Source organism: Arvicanthis niloticus, chromosome 16 (assembly GCF_011762505.2).
Source record: "Arvicanthis niloticus isolate mArvNil1 chromosome 16, mArvNil1.pat.X, whole genome shotgun sequence".
Taxonomy (NCBI): domain Eukaryota; kingdom Metazoa; phylum Chordata; class Mammalia; order Rodentia; family Muridae; genus Arvicanthis; species Arvicanthis niloticus.
The window spans coordinates 51,632,495-51,659,058 of NC_047673.1; the positions used below are offsets into that span (position 1 = coordinate 51,632,495).

Here is a 26,564-nt window from a genome sequence, read left to right on the forward strand (position 1 = left end):
ATGTCTGGAACCTACTTTCTTTGTTCTAGCCTAATGTCAGATTACTGCCTGAAGCCCACTTTCTTGTCCTTGGCCAAAGTCATATTCCTGCCAAGCAGCCTATTTCCTTGTCTTTGGCCCATGTCAGATTCTTGCCAAGCAGCCCTAAAGCTCTCTGCCTCCCCCAGTCCCTTTTTTGACAGTCTGAAGTTTCTATTCAGCGAGTCTCTGTGTCTAGAAGGTGTTGGGCTTCTTGGTGGTGAAGCGTGGCTTGTGCAGACATGCGGTAGGGCAATGGGAATTTGATCTTGGAGTTGTGGAACTACTTGACAGCTGGCCGGCAGCACTTGCCAGCTGCAATCTCTTCCACCTTCATGATCCGCATGGAGTGTGTGCGGGCACAGTGTCAGGCACCCATGTCGCAGTAGCACTGTGTGACATGTGTGTGCCAATGCGGGAGTCGTAATGCAGCCAAATGCCGAAGTTCTTCACATGGAGGGGTGACTTCTCAAACATCTGCCTGAAGCACACAATCTCTCCTGATGACTTCTTCATCTTCTTCAGCTCCAACACAAAGTACCAGAAGCGGGACTTGGGACACCGCATGGTTGGGTGCAAAGATTCGCATATGATACAGTGGTGGTGTGTGGCATTTGGCAGTGCCCCCACCACCTTGTATTCCCGAAGCGTGCCCGATGCCTTCATGGCACTGCATATTCCTTCACTTGCCATTCACAAAAGGAAGGTAATTCTTAGATGTTTTAAGAAACCACTGTGTAGTGGATTGGTCTGGTGCTGCTTATTCAAATGATAAATACTGTATCTCAAAAGACCTGGTAGTTCCAAGATGGGCAGATCCTCAGTGTACAAGCTTTTGTTGTGTAAACTCCTTGCCTCCTGAGGAGTTATCCCTAATTGGTTAATAAAGATGCCTACAGCCTGGGTGGGACCAAAAAAAAAAAAAAGTGGATTTCCAGGATTGAGGTCTCAGGCAGGGACCAGGAAGAGAGAGGAGAGAGAAGGAAAGAAGTTGCCATGGGGTAGGTGGATTGTGAGCTCATGCCCATGAGGGGACACTTGTTGGAGTAAGAGCAGACTAGAAGGTACATGGCAAGTGATATCTCAGGGTTATTGAACGGGAAGTAGACAAACTAGCATCAAGAATTGATATCTGCCCAGCTCAAATGCTTTAAGGCTTATTATAAATGTAAAAAAAATTTTTTTTGTCTTTTATTTGGGAACTAAATGTTCTAAGGTGGCGTAGAGAGTCCTGAATAATATTTACTGCAACAGCAGTACTTACATTTTTACATTTTAGGGACTTTGGAGGAAGCATCAACTAGCATTGGCTATACACATTCAGCCTTATAAAGGTGACACTATAGTATATCATGAAAGCTCCAATAATCCTGAAGAGCCAAAAAGCCATCTTGAGATGCAGATGTAGTGTCTATAAATAATAGTGCGCTTGCTGTGGGCAATGCTTCAGGTATGCGCCTCCCCAAGACTGAAGACCTTTTAGTTATAAAGCAAGCACAGTCAGCCCTCTATACCCTTGAAACTCATATGGCCAGATTCAACCAACTGAAGACCAAACATACTTGAAAAGTGATTTTTATCTGTATTGAATATATTACAGGATTCTTTTTCTTGTCACGGTTCCCTAAGTACTATAGTAAACAAGCAATTTACACAGCATTTATATTGCGTTAGGGTCTTCAAGAAATCTATAGGGTGATTACTTAATCACCCATACAGCTCATATGATGAGCTACACATGGTTGAGGAGAGCTGTGAATGTAGTCCAATGCATACATAAGGGTCAAAGGTTCAGATAGTCTTGTAAGTATCCAGCATTTATGTTTAAGTTCTATGCAAATTCTACATTTTATATTTGAGACTTGAGTATATGTAGTTTTTGTATCTGTAGGGTATCCCGGAACCAGTCCCCATAATTACTCACAGTGGTAACCTGTATTTGCACTTCTGTGGATCTCTGTCCAGACCACATATTATAGGTTATAGGTTGCCTAGACTGTTCCCTCAAAGGTCAGGGTCCAGTTGATTTTCTGTTTCTTATAGCCAAACAACAACAAACACAAAGCTCACAGGTAATTAACCTTATAGAGGAACAAATGCCCACATGATCCAACCTATGTATCACTTGGCTCTGAATTACCAGAGCTCTGGTAATTGGCTTTTGGTTTTCTTGATTGTTAAGTGGAAATACTAATTTTTACCAGCTTTACAGATTTATCTTATTTCATGTGCCAAACATACAGATAATATACTCAGAGTCCTGTCTAGCTCTTAGTAAATGAGATCCGTTATCAGTACCAGTGATGCTTCTCTGTGGCCTCGGCCTGATTAGAGCCTTCTGCGGTGGATTAGTCGGTTCTTACAGCAAGCAGCTTGCAGAGTGTCAGGTCCAGCAAGTTATGAGTCAGAACACCCATCAGCCAATCACAGCTCCAGCCTCTATGTGTTTTGTGCTTTCCACATACTTCTGCTGTTGTTTATCTTTAAATAAACCACATTAAATATGGTGGAAATAAAAGGGGAGACAGGCTGACTCCCCAAAGGATAGGGAGAAGACAACTGGCTTTCAACCTCCTAAGTTTACTTCCAGGGACATGACTTATGTTCTTCACTCTCTGTCCTACGTTTTATGCCCTTGGACCATTAGGTTGTATTTTTTCTCAGACTCCTGCGAACATCTGTCAAGTTCCTTCATTTTAACTCCCCATCCCCACCCCACAGGACCTGTGACTTTTGTTGGATATTAGGTACTTAGCACAGGTTTGTTTAATACATCCATTCTTCATTTTCAATAAATCAGTTGGTGATCTGACTGTTTTATTTCTTAAATCTTTAGGGATGTCAGAAGGCAGAATCTAGGAGTAATCTCTAAGACCAAGATAAAATCAGGACAATGTCTTAGATAATAAAGGGTCCTAGATTTAGAATTTTAATGACTATGTAAAACATTTTTTAATGCATTTAATTTCCCCCACACTGTCAAATGCTATCTTAAAGTAGCATCAATCCCAATTACAATGAAAATTAACCTATGGGGTCCATCATTCTCCATGGGAGTATGTAAAATACTGAGCTTCTTAAAAATTGAATGTTGGGGTTCTAAGTTTAGTCCTTAGTATTTCCTTCTCCAAACTGAGTGATACAATTCACATAAAGTTGTTCTATGAGTAGTAATCACTTTAAAAGAAAAGGCCATTTTAAAACATTTTCACATTTCTTGCTAATTAAAAAAAAACAAAAACAAAAACAGAGCCAAGGGTATATTTCAGTGATGGAGTGGTTGCCCAGCATGCTTAAGGCTCTGAGTTCAATCCATAACACTACCCAAACAGAACAAAAAAATAAAAAATAAAGAAACAAAACCCAACCTCCCAAACAACAAAAAATAGAAACAACAATAATAACAATAAATAAAAAAATCCTATCCCAAACCACAACAATAATATAAATTAAAATGATGATATATTTCTATTTTGCCTCTCATAATGGCAAAAATGAAAATCACTAATATTTCGTTTTATAACCAAACATAATAGAGACACATTATCAGTTAATGTTAATATTAATAAGTTAATATATCATATGGAAGATATATTGAGCAATGGCTATAGAAATTAATATGTATATGATTCTTTAACTTAAAAAATAGGATTTTTTTCTAATAAAAACTATAAAATATATAAATGACTACATTTGCATGTGCCTAGCACAAAGTCTGATTACTGAAATATGAATAGTAAATTCTTCTAATGACATTTGTTAGGAGCCACAGTGAGCGTGACAGCATTCGCCATTACAAGATGGCGCGGGCATCCTGTGCTCCCACAAGTAAACAACTAACTGCGTAGGTGCAAAAGGCAAAAGCGCGCCAAAGTCACTGCCCATCTCGGGGGGCGTAATATGGGTAATGAGTGAACAGCCAATCAGAAGTGAACATGCCACTCTAGGGTACATATAGCAGTGCCTTTTCCGGGCTTTGGGTCTTTCCACTTCTGCTGATACAAGAATAAAGCCTCGTTGTAGTAACTACCTGAACACTGCCTCACGTGTCTCTTTCGTGGGTGAAGGGGACTCGAAAAGGGGCTCGGAACAGACATTCATTTTTTAAAACTATTTATTATGTTGTCTACACATTTTATGAGAAAAAAACTTTTTCTTATTTATTGGGCAGTGGTGGTAATGGAGTAAGTGACTGTAGTGAAACTAGAGGTCGTCCGTGGACCCAGATGCCTGCAGTCCCATGTTCAGACAGCCGTTCTGAGCATACCCTAGGTCCAGACTCCTCTGCCCAGTATACGGATCATTTCCCTGAATTCTGTTGACTGACACTGACCATGGTCTCATATTCCCTGAATTCATATTGACCTGTCTTCTAGTGGCACCAGCAACAGACCCGTTAAAACTGACTCCATGGTGATCACTGGGGAGGGAGGTATTTTCTTCATGACTCCCTCTCATTTATTAGAGACTACTTTCTCAGTCATGGATGTAACAATAGTTTTTGATACTTAGAGTCATCTAGAAAAATTTAAGAAAATACACAGATTTCATTCTGAGAATTCTATTTGCTTGGTTAAGTATGGGTTATAGGAATGCTTGAGCATCTGTGCATATGTGTGTGCATGCATGTGTGCATGCGTGCTTGAGTGCGTCTGTGTGTGTGCAGGTCTGAGGCTGAGCGGTTACATTTTTCTCTACAATTCCCTATCTTATTTTTTGAGACAGTCTCTCCCTGCACTTGGAGCTAGGGTGGTAGGCTACTAGGCTTCAGGGATCTTTCTATCGTTGCCTTCCCAGTACTGGGATTATAAGCAGGGTCTCCCTGCTCTTGTTTTGCTTTTAATCATAGGTATAAGAGATCCAAACACAGATCACCACACTTGACTGTGGGGTAAGCATTTTATCAAATAAGCCATCTTCCTAGCTCTGGGCATACTTAGTTTTTTACAAAGTCCGCTAAGGCATTTCTCAGTAATCCAGGTTTGGACATCATTGCAGTAGTTTAGGGCTTACATCCCCAACTGCCTGCAGGAGACAGTGAGGATATTGTGGATGGGAGGGTACTCTTGAAACCTCCAACCCTACCATTTAACACACCTCTTCTAATAAGGCCACACCTCCTAAGCCTTCCCAAGTAGTTTCTCCAACTGAGGACCATGTATTCAAAGACATAAAACCTATGGGGCTATTCTTTTCAAATTACCACATGCGTTTTATTCTGACTGCCTTTTGAGAAAAGGTCTCAAAGTGAAGCGAAAGCTGGTCTTGAATTTGCAGCATTCCTCTTGCCTCCCCTCTTTGAGTGTTGGGATTTAAATGCATGCCATCAGTTTCCCCTAGAGACAGTTCATTTAAGGTCCATTGTATCACCTTCTTGCACCTGCTCTGAACTGGAGGTATATTTACAGCAGAAACACATTTTTTTTAAAAGACGTCTTCGGGGTACCCACGTTTTAAGTAAAAGTGAAGGGCAATTTTACTTTGTGGTAGTTTTCCTTCTTCACTTGATCTGGTTGGTAGATGGTAGATTTAATATCCTTTGGAGCATGCAATGCTGTACCAAAGCTTGACTTGGAGAAACAGCAGAACATTTTGTCTGTGGAGAATGTTATTTTTCTTATCCTCTATTCCCAACAGTGAACAGGACTGAGTCTTTCAGACATTCTCTCAGAGTCTCATTTGCACTGAGCCTGAGCCGCCAATAGCACTGGCAGATAGGAACATGTCCTCAGGAAAGTCCTTTCTGGTCTCTGACCATCGGAATGCTCAGACAATGGGACTTCCCCCTTTGCTCTTAAACCACATAGATTATTAATATTCATATTAGTTAATATTCAGAAAACAAACATTATTCATCCTGAAACATAACAAACTTATACTCTATAATGTTGTTTCTCTTTATGACTTTAGCAAGCACTGAGAGCCTGCTGAAGCAACCGTGCTTTATTTGTTATGTTTAGAGAGATCACATTTGCAGACTATTAAGGTTGATTGATGAACCGGTTGGGTTAAATTTTCAGCCTTTGAGTTCTTTTTATTTTGGGGGGGGGACCTCTCTGGGGGTTGGGTGTTTCCTAAGGTGTACTGACACCATTTGTGTGTTGAGCTTTCTTTCTTGTTTGAAGTAAAAGTGAGAAAAGTGGAGATGGAAATACTGTGTGCTGTCTCTAATGGCAGGCCTTGATGCAGAGGGTGATGTGATTCATGTCCTGGGTTGGTATAGCACCACTGACTGCCTGTCTGACCCTTCAGCTGCTATAAAATTTTCCAGGAACGCTGCTTTCTTCTCTTTCTTGGTTTTCATAACAGCTCCCATAAAGTAGGTTTTTAAGGGATCATTTCTGAAGTCAGTTTCTGAAGTAGGATATGATAAGGGCCCTCTCCTATGAACTTGGGCTATGATGTATTTCGGGATATGGGAAGATTTTTCATTCATCCTTGAGAACTGTTGGAGACTAGGAAAGCACATGTCTAGACTATGGGATGTCTGTAATGAAAATAATAACTTTTTACTTCTGGGTTTTTGTTGTTGTTCTCGTTTAAAACCCCTTTTCCTAATCTTCTTTGACCACAGAACTCTTTTCTATCCTGTGAACATTTGGAGTAATGTGGAAAGTATGGACCACTTTAATTTTTACCCTGGGCGGAGGGACTTAATTTAGTGATTGGTTGACTGTGACAGGGTCTCACATCATAGCCTACGCTGGCTTAAAACTCACTATGATACCTAGGTTGGCTTCAAATCCCCAATCATGTCTCAGTCTCCCAAGAGATAGGATTATAGGCATGGTCTAGCAAGCTCAGTCAGATCACTTACGTTTTTAAACTACTTCCTTTGTAAAGGCTGAATTATGCTTGTCCATACCACCTTCTGAAAACATACTATAACCAGAGGATTATATGAAAACCATAAGGAGCGAGCCAAGCAAAACACAAGGAACAAACTGAAACCATTGTATTCAAGACACGAAAAAATTATATGTATTGTAACTTAATATATAGAAAAGGCCTCATTTGCTCTTGAGCCTAATATATGAAAAAGCCTGGGTTTTGTTGTTGTTCATCTTGAAAACCAACTGTTTCCGGAAGTTTGCAAGAGATGCATTAGAATATCATGACTAGGTTGTATGTTCATAATTATCTGCCTTCATTCTCCCATGAAGGGTAATCAGCTTTTCTTCTGAAAGTCACTCAGGAGCAAAACAGCAGCAGTAAAAAGACTTTAGACTATCAAGCTTACTATATAAAAGCCACTCTAGGAGTAAATAAGAAAAACAAAAGTTTTATTCCCCCCTTGGGAAAATAAATCTTGGGACACTTTGGATTCTTACTAGTGGGTCAAGAATGTTTAACTGGTCTATTAAAATGTTGATAAACACTGTGAGTTTCCAGATGGCATTGGCTTGTTCAGGATCATTTAAGGATCTTCACGGTCAGTCCATAAATTACAGATAAACACATGCTTGATAGCAACAGATTTCTCTTTAGGGTGGCTAATCTGTGCCTGGGATACAGTTGTATAATCTTAATGCATTGGTAGGGTATGCTATTCCCCAAAGTCATCTTCCAAGAATCCTATCCTTTTGAAGTTCAGAGATACTTGCAGAATCCCTCTTTGTCAAGATAACTTGTATTTCCCACACTGAGGTTGAAGTGCCCGACAAACCATTTGGACATGGAACACAGCAAAGTCATGTTGAAGGTAGCTGAGCCACATCACAGGGACTCTGCCAAGCGCTCAGCTCTGCTTCTGCCTGTTCCCTTCCCATGTGACTTCATCTAGTCAGAGGAACATAGTTCAAGGTTCAGCTTACAGAAGTCCTTTTGGCTTTCCCCTGTCTTTGGGTTTCTGAATACCTCAATTTTGGTCCATTGTGGTAGCTGTCACATTGGTATTCATTTCTGGTAAGTAAGGGAGAGTTTTATGTTTAGATACTCGGTGAATGTTGAATGGCCAAGTGAAGGAATGGTCTTTATGGTGTTCACCTGACACCTGCAGAGCTATCTTCTGACAGTATCTTCTAAAATCTTCTGTAAGAGTTTTATACTGAATTGCTCTGTGTTCCATGCCAAGATGCAATACCTAAGGTTTGTCTCCATCATTAGTATTCTCAGACTCAGTGTAGCTCACAAAAGGTGTGCAGAATCTACTGTGGATGTGGTGGCCCTACCCTGTCACACCCTACTGTTGTGGTTAGACTCAGTGGATAGTAATGAGAGAGAGCAGAGAAGCAGACAGGTTGAGAAATACAGCCATTAGAAGGCAGAAGTTGTACCATAGAGGGAAAAAAGGGTGGGTGGAAATTTGACAAGAGCTGGAAGACATACTAAACAGAAAGGAAGCCTTGGTGAAAATCTCTCTAATAGGGCTATGGTATTTGGATATCTTAGAGTTACTATTGGGCCCCAAAGGTCCTGCTGATTGGTGCTTCTCCAAACCGAGTTGCTCAATACATACATATATACATACATACACACATACATAGATACATACTACATATGTATATACATACATATATACATACATACATTCACACACATATGTTTTTGATTTTATAGTTAATTTTTTGTGAATGTATATGTGGATGTATGTGCCTATGTGCACACTTGTGGAGGCCAGAGGAAGTTATCAGTTGTCTTGCCCTGTCATTTCTGATCTTATTTCTTTGAAACATGGTTTCTCACTGAATCTAGAGCCAGTCTTGTGGCTGGCCAGCACAACCTAGTGACCATCCTGTCTCTGGTCTCAACAGAACTGGCATTACAAGTGACTGACGAGGTGCTCAGCTTTTCATGTGGGTACCAGGATCTGAACTTAGGTCCTCAAGCCCACACAACAAATGCTCTGATCCACTCAGCTATCTCTCCTGGCTCCCTTAGCCGTCTTTGCAGTTTTTATCTTGAGGCAAGTTCTCCCTTACTTGCTGGAATTGCCTTAAACTTGTGATTCTCTACCTTATCCTAAGTAGCTGTGCTTACAGGCCTGCACGATGACAACTAGCTTAACCATCTATTATTTGAGATAACCTGTGCATGCCAGATTACCAGACCAACATGTGTTTCGTTCCTATTTCACCAGTCTGTAAGCAGAGAGTTGAATCTGTTAATAAAGAAACAGCTTGATTTTGCTTTGTACACATCCACTGAATGAACCACATATTCTAGGGAAGGCTTCTTTCTCAGTGTGGTTATAAGGAAGAATGAAGAGGTGGGGTCTTATAGTAGTAGAGGTGGCAGGAGACATGTGAGTGGTTGGCTCTTTCTAACATGCTGGGTTAGGAAAAGGTACAAATCATTGCTCTGTGACAACACACAAGTAGAGCTAATGGTCAAGAATCCTCTGGAGCAAAGGTGGTCAGTCACAAGGCTGCTCACATGCATGTGTGTTTGTATGTGTGTGTGAGTGTGTGTATGTGTGTGTGTTGATGGGGGTGACAACGACTACATACATATCATCCGTGCCCTTTCATTCTGCTGTAAAATGAGCTGCTGACTCTCTTGAGACTGGAGAAATGGCTTTGTCACTTTATATGCAATACAATGTGTCACACAATTTGCCTGCAGAAACATTTCAAGGATCCTACAGAAGATCCTTGAAAACAAATAGTTTGTTGAAATATTAGGACTTTTGGATCCATGCTGTAATCAAGATTATTAAAACAAAACAAAAATGTTAAGGCCAATCCAGACTTGCAGAGGAGAAAATATTGAGACACAAGGAAATAGTGATAAATCAGTGATTTCCTAACCTCCTTGCATCAGTAAGAAAATTATGCTAAAGACAGCTCACAGGCAAGCCTGCACATTCCCTTCTCCCCAGGCAAAGTGATTGCATCACTAAGATTGGGTACTTCTATAGGATTACTTTTCTATTTTGAAGGAAAATGTTCCTTCAAATACTCTAGAACACACCCATCCCTCTTCTGAGATGACTAGAAACTGTCTGGTCTTTCTAGAATAACTTGTAGGCCAGCCTTTACCTGTGTTCTCTTTTTAATCCCAATTTGCCTTAACAGGTTTGTTTCTAGGCATAAAACCCTGAAACAGTTCTGGTCATCTAGTGATCATTGGCCCGGTGCCATTCAAGAAAGCTTGATCAATTTTGTCTTTACCTTTGTCATAAAGCTACAAGCACAAGATTGACGTTGGTACAGAGGAAGACAATCCAAACTGAACATGTTGTGGTTGACTGGCCAACTGACTTTTTCTACAAGAGACCCTCTTAATGTTTTAAAAAAAGCTGTTGTCGAGGGAGAAGAAAGAAAGAAATTTGGGGGAATAGCTTTAAACACATTGGGACAGGAGACAAGTTCCTAAACAGAGTGCCAATTATGCAGGCACTAAGATCAACAACTAATAAATGAGACCTCATGAAACTGAAATGCTTCTGCAAGGTCATCAATAAGACAAAACTACAGCTTACTGATTGTGCAAGGATTTTCCCCAACTCCACATCGGACAGAGAGCCAATTTCGTAAGCTATATGGTGAACTCAATAATAAACATCAAGAAACCAAAAGAATACAATTTAAAAATGGGGTACAGAGCTAAACAGAGAATTCTATTTTTTTTGAAAAGATGTATTTTCTTGTCAGATAAGGGATAAAAAGTGCTCAATAAATTAGTGAGCTAGTTAAGTGCACATTTGTAATGTCTGATATCAGTGTCATCCAGTTGCAGAAACAAAGATGAGCTGCAAATGAGTTATTGAAATGGAAGCTGCAGGTGAGCAGGGGTGAGAAGCTACAGGCTTTGTCTGTAGATGCTTTTCTTTTCTTTTAAACAGAGAATTCTTGACAGAAGAATCTTCAATGATCGAGAAACATTTAAAGAAATGTTTGACATCCTTAGTCATCAGAGAAATGCAAATAAAATATCTCTGAGATTCCATCTTATACCTGTCAGAATGGCTAAGATCAAAACCACAAATGACAGTTTATTCTGGAGACGATGTGGAGGAAGGGGAACACTCCTCCATTCCTAGTGGGAGTGTAAACTTGTAAAACAACTTTGGAAGTCAATACGGAAGTTTCTTAGAAAATTAGGAATCAACTACCTTAAGACCCACCTATACCGCTCCTGGGCATATACCCAAAGGACACCCCATCCTACCACAGAGACACTTGCTCAACTATGTTCATAGCAGCTCTATTCATAATAGCCAGAAACTGAAAATAATCTAGATGTACCTCAACAGAAAAACAAATAAAGAAAATGTGGTACACTTACTCAATGGAGTATTACTCAGCCATTAAAAAAAAATAATATCATGAAGTTTGCAGGCGAATGGGTGGAACTAGAAAAAAAAGTCATTCTGAGTGAGGTAATTCAGGCCCAGATATACAAATATGACATGTAATCATTTATAAATGTGTATTATCTATAAAGTAAAGGATAATCATGCTGCAATCTATAGACCCAGAGAGGCTAAGAACTAACAAGGAGGGCTCAAGAGGGGGTATATGAATCTTCCTGGAAGGGGAACTAGAACAGATATTGCTGACAGAGTAGGAGGTGAGTGGGGTTGGGAACGGGGGTGAGGTGGGGTGGGGTGGGATTAGATGGAGGGAGATAATCCTGAGAGAAAGAATTGGAATTGGGGCCAGGGATTTGGGGGATGAAGTTGAACCTAGCGTAACAGAAATTCCCAGAAACCTATAAGGGTAACCCCAGCTAAGCTAAGACTCGTGGTGAGTGGAAGTATGGAAGGACTTCCAATGGAAGCATGGGACACCAGCCCAGCCTCAAAACTCTGACCTACACTTTGCCCTGCCTATGAAGATGTGCTGTGCTAAAGGTGGCACAGAAATTGTGAGAGTGGCCAACCAAAGAGCACAAGTTAAGACCCATGTCATAAAAGGGAGCCCAGCAACGAGAGGCTGGAGAGACTAGGATAGAGCCAAACATGACTGGAAAAACAAACAAACAAACAAACAAATAAATGTGATTTCTAATAATTTTCTGCTCTACTCATAGGCAGAATTCTAGCATGATCATCATCATCAGAGAGGCTTCAATCAGCAGCTGATAGAAATGGATACAGAGACTCACAGCCAAACATTAGATGGAGCTTGGAAAATCCTCCAAAAGAGAAGGAGGAAGGAGTCTAGAAGCCAAAGTGGTCAAGGACATCAAGAAAACCCACAGAATCAATTAACCTATGCCCACGGGGGCTCACAGAGACAACTGAAAACCAAGGAGCCTTCCTGGGTGTGACCTAGACCCTTTGCATATGTATTATAGTTGTGTAGTGTGGTCCTCTTATAGGACTCATAACAGTAGGAGCAGGAGCTATTTAAGAATCTTTGGCCTGCTCTGGGGACCCTATTCCTTCCACTGGGTTGCTTTGTCCAGCCTTAATATAAGGGAAAGTGCCTAGTCTTACTGTAACCTCATATGCCACTTTGGTTGATACACATGGGAAGCCAGCCTTTTTCAGAAAGAAAATGGAGGAGGAGTGGACGGGGTCTGGTAGAGGTGTTGTGGGGAGGGACTTGGAGGAGATGGGGGAGGGGAAACACTGTTCAGGTTGTAATATATAAGAGAAAAATAAGCAATAAAAATGAAGTAATTTATGTACAGGAAATAGAAATTATTTTTGAATAGAAATTACATTTTCTACAATTATAAAAATACCTTTTTCACAAAGAAAGAGAGGAATAGTATTAAAATGTATAGTGTTTTATTAGTAGAAATCTTAATTTTTTTCAGCTTAATCTCTAAAAGTAGCCATTAAAAGACATTTCATACGATGAAAGTTACACTATTTGTGCCTGTATATTTCTGTTCTTAAACTATTCTTTCTACATGTAACCTTATACATACATGGTATAATACATAACACTGCAAATTTTTTTATATATAATCTCAACAGTGGCTAAATTATACATACAAGTTCACAGCCTACTCTTTTTTTAAAAAAATATAACTAAGGTATCTATTTTATCTTTTTTTTCTTTATTCTTTTCTCAGACAATACATCATAACTGCAGCCTTCCTTCCCTCCCCTCCTCCCAGCATCCCCTTCCCTCTCCCCCAGATCCACTGCCCCTCCATTTCCCTTCAGGAAAGAGCAGACTTCCCAGTAATGTCAACTGAAGAGATATGCCACGATGTAGTAAGACTAGGCATAACCCCTCATATCAAGTCTGGACAAGGCAACCCGGCAGGAGGAAAGGGGTCCCATGAGTAGGCGAAAGAGTCAGAGATACCCATTTCCCACTTTTAGGAGTTCCCTGAACACCCCAAACTAAACATCCACAGCATGCATACAGAGGAACTAGTGCAGACAGATGCAGGAAACATGCTTGTTGCTTCAGTCTCTGTAAGCTCTTGTGAGCTCTGCTTAGTGGATTCTGTGTGCTGTGTTCTCCTGGTGTCCTCAACTCCTCTGGCTCCTTCTTCCCCATCTTCAGTGGGATTGTCTTTTATAGTAAGATAGATATAGTTTACTCTTTTAAATAACTACAGAGTAACTATAGTTAATCACCATTGCCAATTGTGTTGCTTCTGCTTCACCTTTTCCTTCTCCCCCTTCTTCTTTTTGAGACAGGGTTTCTCTGTGGAGCCCTGGCTGTCCTGGAACTCACTCTGTAGACTAGGCTGGCCTTGAACTCAGAAATCCTGAGTCTACTTCCTGAATGCTGAGATTAAAAGCATGTGCCACTACTGCCCGGCCTTTGTGTTACTTCTCTATTCATTCTTTGTGCATTTTCTTTCTCTTTTGTTCTAAGTACCACTTCATGGGATGTTCTTGTACATAAAGCTTTGTTCATTCATGGAAATCTGTTTGTCTGGTGGATTATAAGAAAGAGAAGTGCTGGCTCGAAGAATACTAAATTCTGCTAGACACTACCAAAGGTTCTCCAACTAGATGATTGGTATTGAAATTATCACCATACAGATGTGTTGAATATGTTCAGTGAGCTAATTAATTATGAGCTAATTAATTATGAATCTAATATTTTCACCTTCACAGTCCATTAGGCCTTTTAGAATGGCTTGAATGGACAGTCATTTCCAATGGTTTTATAAAATTAATAAGAGGATTTGTAACCAACATCAGCAGTGACTGCTATATCTTTGTTCTTCTACAGGGTATTATTTCTCACATGTCAAGCAAAGTTGGACCAGCTGTTGGGTATTTTGGGGATCAGGCTTGGGGGAGTCTCAGTTGAGAATACGTAAAACCTTCCAGGAGGTTTTAATAAAATAAATGAGAAATGATCAACTCCTGAAATAGATGCAGGGAGTCACCCTCAAAGAAATTGATGAAAGCAAGAAAATTAACATTAAAAAGTTGGTAGAATATAAAATCAAGGCAATAAAGATGACCAATAAAATCCATAGAAATTTCTTTGATAAAAAGAAGTGAATTGCAAAACAGAAAAGGAAACCTAATTCATTCCAAAAGTAGTAAATCATAGATATAATACATTTTGCATATAGAGTAGTGAACAGGGTTCTGATTATTCAGTAATTACATTTATTGAGATCAAGTCATAAATAGATGGAAAGTGAATTAGTTCCTTGTTATTTTTTCAGAAAATACTGTCATGGCAACAATAATGCAAAGCTCATGAAACAGGATACTAGCATCAACTGCACAATAGAGCCATCAATCCAAAGTCTCTGATGTTGTCAAATCCCTACTCTACAAGGTCTCCAATTCTGTGAAATATGACATCATCTGGGAAAATAGCCTTTCAGAGATTCCTATGTATTTATTAGCTAACCTAGAAAATTAAATGGCACATCAATGAGTTGTGAAAGAAAAGTTTCAAAACTATGAGAAGTGACATAGTGATGTAAGCCAGAGAAAATAAGACACTGATTTCTTTTTTTCATATTTACCTAAGGTTTTATTGGATATTTTATTTATTTACAATACAGACGTCATCCCCTTTCCCCATTTCCCCTCCCTAAAGCCCCCTATCCTGTACCCCCTCTTCCTTTATGCTTTTAGACCATTTTGATTACATGCATGTATTAAGGTCAGTTCTAGGTTGAGGGTCTAGCAATAAAATAGATGCAAATAGTCAAGGAAAAAGCAAGACAATAGACACAAATAGTCAAAAAACCAGAAAGGCAATAAACAAGATGACCAAAATATATGAGCCTACTTCCTTGTCCTAGCCCAAAGTCATTTTTATATCTAAAGCCTACTTCTTTGTTCTAGCCTAATATTTAGACTCCTGCCTGAGATTACTTCTTTGTTGTAGCCTTATAAGACACTGATTTTTATTCCATTTATGTAAAATTGTCGTATAAGACACTGGTTATCAGGAAGTTTGCTCCCAAAGACATAGGGAGAAGACTGATTGTATTTGTGTATTTTGGTATGTTATTACCAATATGTTATTTTTTCTGGATTCTTTTTGCAAAATATTTATGGTATCTGTCATCTTTAAAACATTTACAATTCAATATACTTATTGCTAACTGAAAAAAGATTCACGGTAAACTGATAAAAATTAATCTTGCATTCTTTTTTTAAGAATAAATTTCTAAAATGGCATGAGCTTCAGGCACAAAAGTCAGGTCTAGGCCCGAGTGAGCTCATGAGGGTGCCTCTTCATATATATGCTCTTGCCAACTCTGGGTAGTATTAAAATCTTTTCTCTACTTGCCAATCTGATAATACATGGCATATCTTTGTTGTTTTAGTTTATATTTCTTTAATCAGAAATTAAGATGAACATTTTTCATGTGATTATTTTCTGTAGCTCTTCCTCTCATTATTATTTTTTGCCTATCAGTTACCCTAAACACAAACACACATACAAACATATATGCATACAAATACACATACACACATACATACACATAAACACATATATACATACACTCACGTATGCACACAACACACACACACAGTTTATCTGTGAGTTTGGTTAACTGTTTTTATCTTTCTATGAGTGAACTGTCTATGAAATATTGTCCCCAGTCATTTGTTATCCATTTCATATTGAGAGTAACATGTATTTATTTCTATTTTACAAACATAACTTTTATTAAAATTAGAAATTTACAGATTTTTTTATTTTGTTAGAGCTGAGTCAGAACCTAGCTATGCTCTCAGGGAAGTTTCAGACCCCTGCCTCAGCTCCCCGTGTGATGAGGTTATAGGTGTGTGCCACCATACCTGGTGGTGGCAGAATTTTTGAAAAAAGTAAAAGATTTGCATATAATTTACTTCATGAGAGTTGATTCCCTTAACTAACTTAAGAAAAATATAATTCTGGAAACATCAAACAATCTGAACACTCTGGCTCACCATCTCTAAGTCATAGGGATAGTGAAATGCTTTAAAAATTATTTATTTTTAGCTATTTTATTTTCTCCTTTCTCTTTTTAATTACAGAATCAAGTTATTCTGTACTTGGAGCGGGGCCAGTCACAGGGCTGGCATTTTTAGTGCCAGAAGAGACTCAGTAATGAGAGTCAAACCTCTGATGCTGATGCCCTAGAAGGATGTGCCCTGGGCTTATTCTCCTGGCTCATAGCCCCAGAGTCACTTTCCCAGGCTCATAGCATCTTGATGAATAATTGACGCCGTCCACAAAAGATGACATACAGGGAAACACATTTGCTTCACTCAACAGCCTCTTTCAGGGTAGCAACCTTTAGTCACTCACTTTCCTCGCTGCCGCTCCTTGCCTTTAAGACTCATTTCAAATGTTGCCCCAGTGACAGTGAAGTCTGTTTTCGATTCTTAAGGACCCCTCCACAGTGTTTTCATGGTACTTCCTTTACAGCATCTCAACAGCACTCAAGGTGGTGTGTCATTATCTCTGCTTACTTCCTCTCCATTTAAACCATGAACTTCTTGCAGATGGGAACATGTTTGTTCATTTTGAAATACACAGAACTCACATCAAGTTTCATAATCGATATGCTACAGTTGTTTGGCAGTGTGCTTTAAGCCCATCATAACTAGAATGAAGAAGAAAATAGTGTATTTCCAAACTACTAAAATGCCTATTAGAGTTAGACGTAAAACAACAGGAGGACAGCATCCATTGCTTTGATGGTTACTAAAGGCAGTGTAGTCTATTGAGTAGGCAAAAATAACACACAGCACAACCCAGTTTTATCCTTGGGTTTCTTGGATCCTGCACTGTCAGGACTGAGCTCATGTCCACGTTTTCTTTTCAGAGCGGGGAGTCCTGTTGCTTCAGTCTGAAGACACTGCCTTGCCTGGCTGTGGGTTCACACATTTGCTCTGTATAAACATACCTTACAAAGTGAAAACTGCTAACATTTATGGAGAGGCATGACTGGGGCCCTAAAATGACAGTGCATGTACTTTAATAAACACTCACCCATATAATTAGACATAATAAGCATCTTGGACAAAGGCTTCAAAGTAAGTTATAGCAAATGATGTGATCTGGTAGAGGAAAGCAGATCCCGGAGGGACCAGCATACCATGTGCTTCTGGCCTTGTCCCATCTGTTCATTATGTAGTACAGATCTTCTCCATAAATCACTGTGCTGCACAACAGTGTCTCCTTTATACTCTCCAAAACACAGCAATGTTGAGAGAGCTAAAATAGCCTGGCTCATGAGTTTTACACATGCACACTAATGGCGAATTGTTAACAATAATATTTGGCATTGTTACAGAAACCAAACTGTTGACTCAATAGGAAAGGCAAACAACTTGAGGCCTTACCTACTGATGGAGGTCAAGGACAGGTAAGCACTCATCTTGAGCCTTGAATGTATCTAGTTTCTAACCTTTTGCTCAGTTATCATTACCCTAGGAAAAAGAATGCATTTGACCCTGAATTGTAAAATAGACAATTCATTTACTTGGAATGGATGTGTCGCTATGAAAATTCTCCTTACGGGAAAATGGGGAAATGGGATGGCATCTGAAATGTAAATAAAATATCCAATAAAAAAAAAAAAAGAAAATTCTCCTTACTTGGGATTCATGTTTTGCATTTTTGACACTTCCACATGGGGTTATACATGTTACCTGAACACAAAATAGATAAAAATAAATTTGGTTCAGGCTCACACACCACAGGAATACCATTACATACATCAGCTGTAAGACATGGCTAGAGGATTTCAGAAACTTAAATACAGGTTAGTTATTCAATGTGTGGGTACTGGCTGTGCATAACATCTTTGCAATAACCTACTGCATGTTCATTTGAAATATATTTCAATTGAGGACTACAGAAGTCAGTTTTGTTTCTTTTAACCAGGATCACTTAACAGAGCTAGAGTTCAAGTCCCAGGTAGTCTGACTATAAATGTGTGGCTTTTCTATTAATACAAATGCCTTCATTTAACTCTATACAAGGTTGTATTTAGTGTGTGTGTGTGTGTTTATTATGTTATCAACATTAGACCTAGGAATATTTTATATGATTGCCCCTCTCTCACATACATATTTTTTGTTATTTTGGGGCTAGTTTACAGACGCCATCTCTGCTTGCTCTGTCTAGTTAGGAAAGGCAGTACCAGCTATTGTCATGGTATGATTTTAAAGCTTCTCTCACAGGTTCATGGATTTAAACATTTAATTCCTAGCTTAACAGTGCAATTTTTGCACCATCAAAAGTTGTAAAAATTATGTCCTAGGAGGTTAGCTAGTAGAAGTGGGTCAATGGGGGGGGTGGGGGGGGTGGAGGGGTGGGCGGGGGCGGGCCCTTCAGACTTCTAGTCAGGCTATGTTTCTGTCATGAGCTCTCTGATTCCTATATGTCATGACAATATGACTAGTCATCTCATGCTTCCCAATATCACCATCAGGCTACAGCTTAATTTTCCAACTTCCCCATTATAGGTGATTAGACCATCTACACATAAGGCAAAGTAGATTATTCCTCCATTGGTTGCTTCTGAGACATAACCTCACACTTGGAAAAATAAGTAATTCAGCTGGGGACTGGGGTTCAAGTTGTCTTCATTTTTTGCTAACCTTTCAAATGCTGTGTCCGTAGCCATCTCCACCCCTGCACCTTGGCCTTCACTAGTAACTCACAGGTGAATTTCACAACTTCTTTACATTCTTCTTTATATAATTATTTATTTACCTTCTCTTTCTCTTTTGTCAAAGCCTGCCTCATTCTTTTAAAAATTAAATGAGTCAATTTTTGGGGGGCTGGGCGGGGGCTGGCATCCATAGGTAGGTTGTCCAGGCCTCAGTGGATTCTAACACATGTGTACATATCAGAAACATTCATTGGACTTAGAGTGTTCATTTTTTTTAAGCACATGAAGTTGGGAGGAAGATAGAAGATATGTTGTGGAGAAACAGAGAGAGCTGAAGAGAGGATGTGAGTGATTGACGTGACCATGTATACACATACACATACACACACACACACACACACACACACACACACAGTTTTCAAAAATTAATAATTGATAAAGAAAAAAATCCATTTATTTTTAAACTTTTGCTTCTTCTAATTTGTGTTCAGAGTTTTCCTCATCATGACTGACAACTGTGATGTTGGCTGTGAAGGTCTGTGATGACACCTGCAACCAAGTGAGGCTGTCATGCAAAGCTCTGTCATCCCCAAGATGTTCTCCCCCTATCAACCTCCAATAAGCTGATAAAATGTCTTCTCAATAGCACAGAACTCCCTAACAGTAATAATGACCACTATTAATACCTTAAAGTTTGGTGGTTACAGTCTTAAGAGATTTTCTCCTATTTTTCCATTTTAATCACGTGTGTATGTTGACTGCCCAAAATTATGATGCAAGTGGGATCTTTGGTACCCACTTTGCACCGTTGCTTCCAAAGGAAAGTACTGTCTGCTTCCAAAACACTGACCGAAAATCATTACCCAGTAGTTTTTACAACCGAGGACTCCTTGTATTCACTCTTTGTGGCTATGACTGCCGTTTCCTTTCTGTTCGGTTATCTGTAGAAGATTATTTTTTCTGTCTGATCCTCCTGCCTTTTGGCCTCTTCCTCATTCAGTTTCTGGCCTAAGGATTCAAGTACTGAAAGATATCTTGCTGGGAAAGATTGATTCTTTCTGTTATTGATCTAGATTTCAGAATTAAGTTGATTATTCATCAGGACCCTCTCTTTCCTTTTATCCTGCTAAGTGACAATCCCTTCAGTCAATGAATATTTTTTTATTTTTATTTTTTAGTTGGGGAGACATAGGCTAAATATCAAGAGGAGAGCCAGGGGACAGGAGGAGTTCTCTTGCTCTCTTTAATTAGAGAAAAACTGCCTTTAGCTTTTTTTTTTTTTTTCTAAAAGTTTAGAAGCAGAGATAAAAACTTTAAAGAATAGAGAGAGGTCCACATGCAAAAGAGAGATTATACTGCCCTTTAAAATTTCCTATAGCGATTTTAAAAAACCTGATTGAGACCAATAAAGGAGGAGGTTATAAGGGAGATGGTGAGATAGTAATTTCTTTGCTGGTTGTAATTCATTTGGCTCCTTCTAACAATCTTTGTACAGTTGGCTTTTTTAAAGGAAGGAGAAAATTGCATTTTGTGCACATGTAAATCTCAGAAGCAAAGCTTTGATCAGGTGATTGGTTGGCACGGTCTTAGACATATACGACTCTTGAAGCTTTTATAGCACATATCTGTCAGGACAATGACCTAGATTCTTCTTCAAGTTTGGTCCTGTAAGACTTGTTGTCCCACAAAGTATAATAACACTATTATTTTTATCTTGGCTTTTAGACAGATCAGGCTAAGAGGTGTTTTTGTTTTTTTTTAATTTAATATTTCATGCTGCTAGCTTTGAAAGAGCAATATATAATCTAAACAATAAATCATAATAAAGAGGATTCAGTATCAAGAAGAAAAATCAAGTATGACACTTTACCTTATTTTTTCCCTACAACTTGATCCACTGGCATGAGAATTCATGAATGTTAGAAACAGATTAATTTATTAATTTTTATATTTTTTAAAATTTATTTTCAAGATACACTTTAACACAACTTAATCGGTATCTTTTAAGGCTTAAAATAAAAATACTTCTATAAACTTAAGGTTCTAAGTAGAATTTCTTCTGATTTGGGCATGCTCTTTTTCCCTGGAAACAAAGTTCTCTTATACAGATTTGCTATGTGCTATTGGGAATTCTCTTCATGATGTCTTAAGAGTCCATATAAAAATTTGAATAGCATAAGGGTAACATTCCCATTGCTTAATTTACATCCATATATTGGAAATTACTTCTCAAAACAAATGACTTTCATTAGTTTACAGTCTCATCTCTTGTTATTTTTTTCTCCAAAGAAAACATTCAGTATGAGAAGGTTATTATCAATTCCATATTGAGTCATTATCAGAAAAAGGAAGTCTAATCAAGATTTTCTTTTAGGAAATAAAATATAAGATCTCACGTTCAGAATTTTCAGCAAGAACCATGCCTAAATTGAACTTCTCAAAACACAGTTTGAAGATTCCAGTAATATTATACAGAAATAGAATTAATAACACATAATAATACCAAGTTCAATGGATGTCCAGCATTATGTTCAAGGACATAGGCTAAGTGTCAATCAAACTCAGTTTGTTGTGGTGGTTAGAAAAAAAAGTATAGAGGGAAGGATGGTGACTGTTTTCTTTGTTTTATTTATTGAGAATTTCTTATACACCAGCCTGATTATACTTCTATACCTCTAATCCTCACACCAAAGTTTGGGGGGGGGGTGTTATGATGTCCTTTTCATTGGAGTCACTGGGATTGGGACCGATCCCCTATTTGCATAATTCATCTTACCTGCTTGAAGTGTTACTAAAATATCTCTGACACCTTTGTATACAAGGGCATTGTAGTGGTATCTCTCCGGGCAAGAAGGTGAAAAGGTATAGGCAGTAGGACTGATAGATAGCACATGCTGCTTCCTAGATTCTCCTTCTGCATAAACACAGGAAACTCTTCCACACCCATTTCAATTCATTCTTCACTTTATGATGGTCTGTCCATTTGAACCAAAATACAGACTTGTTTAGTTATATGCGAGGCTGGCTATCTTAAGACTTCAATGCACCCTACAGACATGTCTTACAAGTCAGCCAGTCCCTGTACACACTGTTCAGAGCACTACGGATCATCACAAAGACTCATTCTTACTAGAATAACAAAATTCAAAACCATATGGCCTGCTACTTAAAACATAATTAAGTATTTGATAAGTCATATAAAGGAAAGCATATTGGCAATATGTTATTATACAGAAAGAGAGCACTATCCTTATGGATTTCTCATGTTATTTTAATAGTATGGTACTAACTGGTCTTGGAATTATTTTCTGAGGAAAAGCATTATTTGTTGGAAAAAAATATGAAGATACTCATTGGAAACCAGCTGATGTTAAGACTTTTATGGAGCAGTTAAGACTTCTGGTCAACCTGGGGAAAGAATTTGGAGTTAAGTTTGCCAGTTCTGGGGGCTCTGGCAAATTCTCCTACAGTTTGACATTTAGTACGAATAGATTTCCTTGTAAAACCTGCTGAAGGGTTGGTTTTACATTCAGGTTGACATGGGACAAAACAGAGGCAGCTCATATGTATGCTAGGGGGAAGTAAAATAGACCATTAGAGAAAAAGCATTGGCTGAGATTTTTCAGAACTCTTTAAGAACTTTTAGCTTTTTTTATACTTGGCCCTGGATGCGGGGGTAAGGGAGGGCAGAGAAGAGAGCAGGCTTGATTATCATGGTTTCAAAAAAGTCTCTGATGCTAACTGGATTTCAGTACAGTTTAGCAGCAAACCTCTCATCCTTTAGAATACCCTAAGTTTTTTTTTCTTAACAATAATGCAGAATATTATCTCTGGATTAGATATTTAAATTTGTTTCTCTTTCTCTCCTTTGCTTTTGAATACAAAGATAGGGGCTTCCCATTTTTTTTTTTCCTGCACTGGTGGGGGACGGCAATGGGTCCAATGGACTGAGGTACCCCTAGGAAAGATCTCAAGGCTCCAAGGACTTGATGCAAAGCAGATGCATCAACAGTCACAGGAGGAAATGGATGTGAAATAGCTTTAAAAAAGAGATGATTCAGAATTCTGACTCAGAGGGATTTGGGCCAATTTCTGACCTCATCCTGGAGTCTGACAGCACCTGTGCTTTTCCTGGAGTTCTATCTAGACTGAGTTTAGGCCACACCTGTCTGGCCCAGAGGGGAGAAGCCGAAGAGAGAATAATTCTACCTGTAGTGGAATGCAGTTGCTCCTATTAGATCAGACAGGGGATCAGACTGATAACTTCTCGAAGCACAATTTATCATGCTTTCAATCAGGATTAACAAATTCTGGTTCATTTAAGTACTGTAAAAGGAATACAGACTTTGCCCGGTTAGGGCCAGCTTTTCTGAAACAGTATATTTCTGCTTGATGTTTCTAGTGAAACCTTCCTGCTATCTATGATTGTTGTTTTCGGAAACTTTTGCTTGAAGTTTGATATCTGGTCCAAATGTAGACACTCACTATTAAAAAGCAGATAAGATGCTGGAAAATTACAAGAGTCACCTTGCTTAAGGTTTCAGATTTTGGGTTTCCATGGAAGGGAAGTTCTGAAGGATGAAACTGGCTAGAGGAAAATAATCTTACTTGAAGAGAGTTTTGGGTAGAGTCATAACATGCTATTTTAAAATGCTGCTTGCACTTTTTAGCTCTCAAAAACTGATTTTGTGAGCTAACCCAAGAAGTATTCTAACTGGAACCTGCCTCCAAAGTTTCCAACGTTCTTTCTTTCCTCCATTAACATCAGCAGACAGCCCACCTGGGGATGTCTGGGTAGCTGGTTTTAGGATGCTCTGGCTTTCCTTGAACTCTCAGCATCAAGAATCTGTAGCTCTAGGAGTTTGGCCCAAAGGGATTTTTTTTTTTTTTCCTGCAAATCTAAACTCCCAGGACTACCAATGATCCTGGGAGAAATTTGGGCATGGGATCAGTAGGGAAGAAAAGCAAATCGATGACTCAGAATTGCACAAGTGTCTGAGATCACTGTTGATAGGAATGGACACTCCACAGGCATTCCCAGACCACATGGAGACTGACCCAAATTCGTCTGTCAGCATCAGATTCACCTTAAGGATGACTCAACTCTATTTCTGCCTAAGTGACTGGTCCTGAAAGAGGCACCAGGAAAAGAACCTCTTACCACTGTCCTCAGGGGCTTATCTCCTACCCATAATTCTTTCCCACTTGCAGTCACTTACTTCATGACCCCAGTTTATGTACCCTTTCTGTGTTCTCTGCTTAATGAGTCATCTGAGCATTGTTAGGCCAACTGATGACTGGGTCTTGGCTGTTGAAAATTTTGCCAACCAGGATTGTAGGTTCTTGTTTGGGAAAGGAGAGACAGGGCAAATCTTCCTCCTCAATAAAGCTAGCTAAGAGAATTGATACACTCAAGGAGTGACGGTATACAGGAAAAAGGATGCTTTTCAGGGTTAACCTTAACCATTCCCAATGTGGTCATAATGTGGTTGGAGAAAAGTGGGAAAGTCAGGGGGTGTTGGCCTTGCTGTCCTACTTAACTGCTGGCAGATCTAACTCCTGAGTCCCAGTGCCTCTCTAAGCTTCTGCATTCCTGGCAGAGCCTATGCCGGACGACAGTTTTTCTAGAGAAATTTGGTGAGCTCTCTGCTGCTGTAGCTAAGCAGGGCTGCTACTGAATGATGCAAGTAAGCAATTGCTTTTCTTCAAGGGAAAAAGCAATATGATGTATCCTAGAAAAACAAGTCTAAGGTGGAAAATATTTCAGTTTGTATGTAATTGTTCATGAACCCCATTCAGACAAGGGCTAACGCTGGCCTTGAACTCACTATGAAGCTTAGGATGATTTTGAACTTCTGCTGTTCTTGCTTCTACCTCAGCCTTGGATGCTAAGCATGTACAAGGCAAGCTTAATGGATTGTGGATCATAGGGGACACACCAGGGTTGCTTAACTGCAGGGCTCCTGACAATCTTTGTGGTTGGGACTGGATGATGGTGGAGTTTCCAGTGTGCTGTGGTAGGTTTAGCAGTCTTTCTGTCCTCCACTTACTAGATGACAATAGTGCCCTTTTCTCCCAGTATTGACAAGCAGAATGTCCCTAGACATTTGTAGAAGCCCGACCTGTTCTGTGACAGATGTTAGTAACCAATCACCCCATGGCCCAAGGAGCTCCTGGTCCTATCCCTTTGGCCCAAGGCAATGTTTGATTTTTTTTTTTTTTTCTTAAGGAAATCTAGGAGAAAACATTTTAAAGTTCCACAAAAGAATTAATGAAGAATTGAGAACTTAGAATGTTAACAAGGGTTTAAACTCCTTTAGTGTTGAAATGAGGCCTGTTACTGGATCTTAGGAAGCAAAGACTCAGGAATTGATAAACTAATGTTAGGATCATTAGGAGTGTTTTATGACTGGGACTGTGATTTTAATCCATAACTGGACACTGATTCTGGTTATATTTTTACTTGGAAATTCTGTAAATCTCTGGCTATCTAAATTTTACTGGATCCAAAGTAGAGATTTGATCCTCTATTCATTTGCCTGAATTCTTTTTTTTTTTTTTTTTTTTTTTTTTTTTTTTTTTTTTTTTTTTTTGAGACAGGGTTTCTCTGGGTTCCAGGCTGTCCTGGAACTCACTCTGTAGACCAGGCTGGCCTCGAACTCAGAAATCTGCCTGCCTCTGCCTCCCAAGTGCTGGGATTAAAGGTGTGCACCACCGCTGCCCGGTGTGTCTGAATTCTTAGAAGGTCAATTATAGTAAAGCTAATTTGGGTCAACATCCAGGTGATGGTGAAGTCTGAGCTATGGTACATAAAGAAATTTCAAGCCAGTGCTCAATTGTAAGGCTCAAAATACATATAAAATGTTCTCTATGCTCTTCAGAGAGATGTTGCTGTGTAAGTTTGGGACATTTCCAGTTCCTAATGGTTTACCATGACTTTGGAGAATATTAAAATCAGTGGGTAGAGGATCTCAGCTTTCTTTTCTTCCAAGGTTGGAAATGATACTGTAACGAGCCCTACTTGGGTAGAAAATGCCAAGCTCCCCCTGTCGCCTTGTGACCACAGTCTCCTGGGGATCAGAACAAATGATGGGCTATACTGTAACTTTGATCAAGTGCTCAAAGGTCTGACTAACTCTATTCTGTAAAGAAGATTTCTGTTTAGTCTCAGAGAAATGAAGAATGTCTTACATTCTCTCAGCAAGGAGGACCCTATAGCCAGTGATTCCAAATGGTATGCCATCATGAGAAAATGGCAAATCTGCTCTCGCATGAATCCAGAGACCATACCCTTACCTCATTTCTCCTACATTGCTCTGAAAACTTGGATCTCCACAGTGTATAGGCTACTGGTTCAACTCCAAGCTAAGGAGTAGTTCAGAGTCAGTGTGTCCACATGCTCCCTCAGCTGGTGTCCCAGAAAACAGCAGCCTGCTCATCCTACTGGTCTTGCACATGCAGAGTTAAATGCCACGATAGTTACACGTATGGTGCTAGACAAGGAACAGGGTTCCCAGTCTCACATTTTTTCCATTTTCATCGAAGAGTTCTCTTGTGTATAATCATTGCTGCACAGGGGAGCTATGGAAAGG

The 26,564-nt window shown here is 39.3% G+C and overlaps 1 protein-coding gene and 1 pseudogene across 2 annotated transcripts in view; both read right to left on the reverse strand.

Moving 5' to 3' along the window:
* Palld (palladin, cytoskeletal associated protein) overlaps positions 1–26,564 on the reverse strand; it is a 386,960-nt gene that overhangs the window by 269,147 nt on the left and 91,249 nt on the right. The window lies entirely within an intron of this gene.
* Positions 165–686, reverse strand: LOC117721456 (large ribosomal subunit protein eL20 pseudogene; annotated as a pseudogene).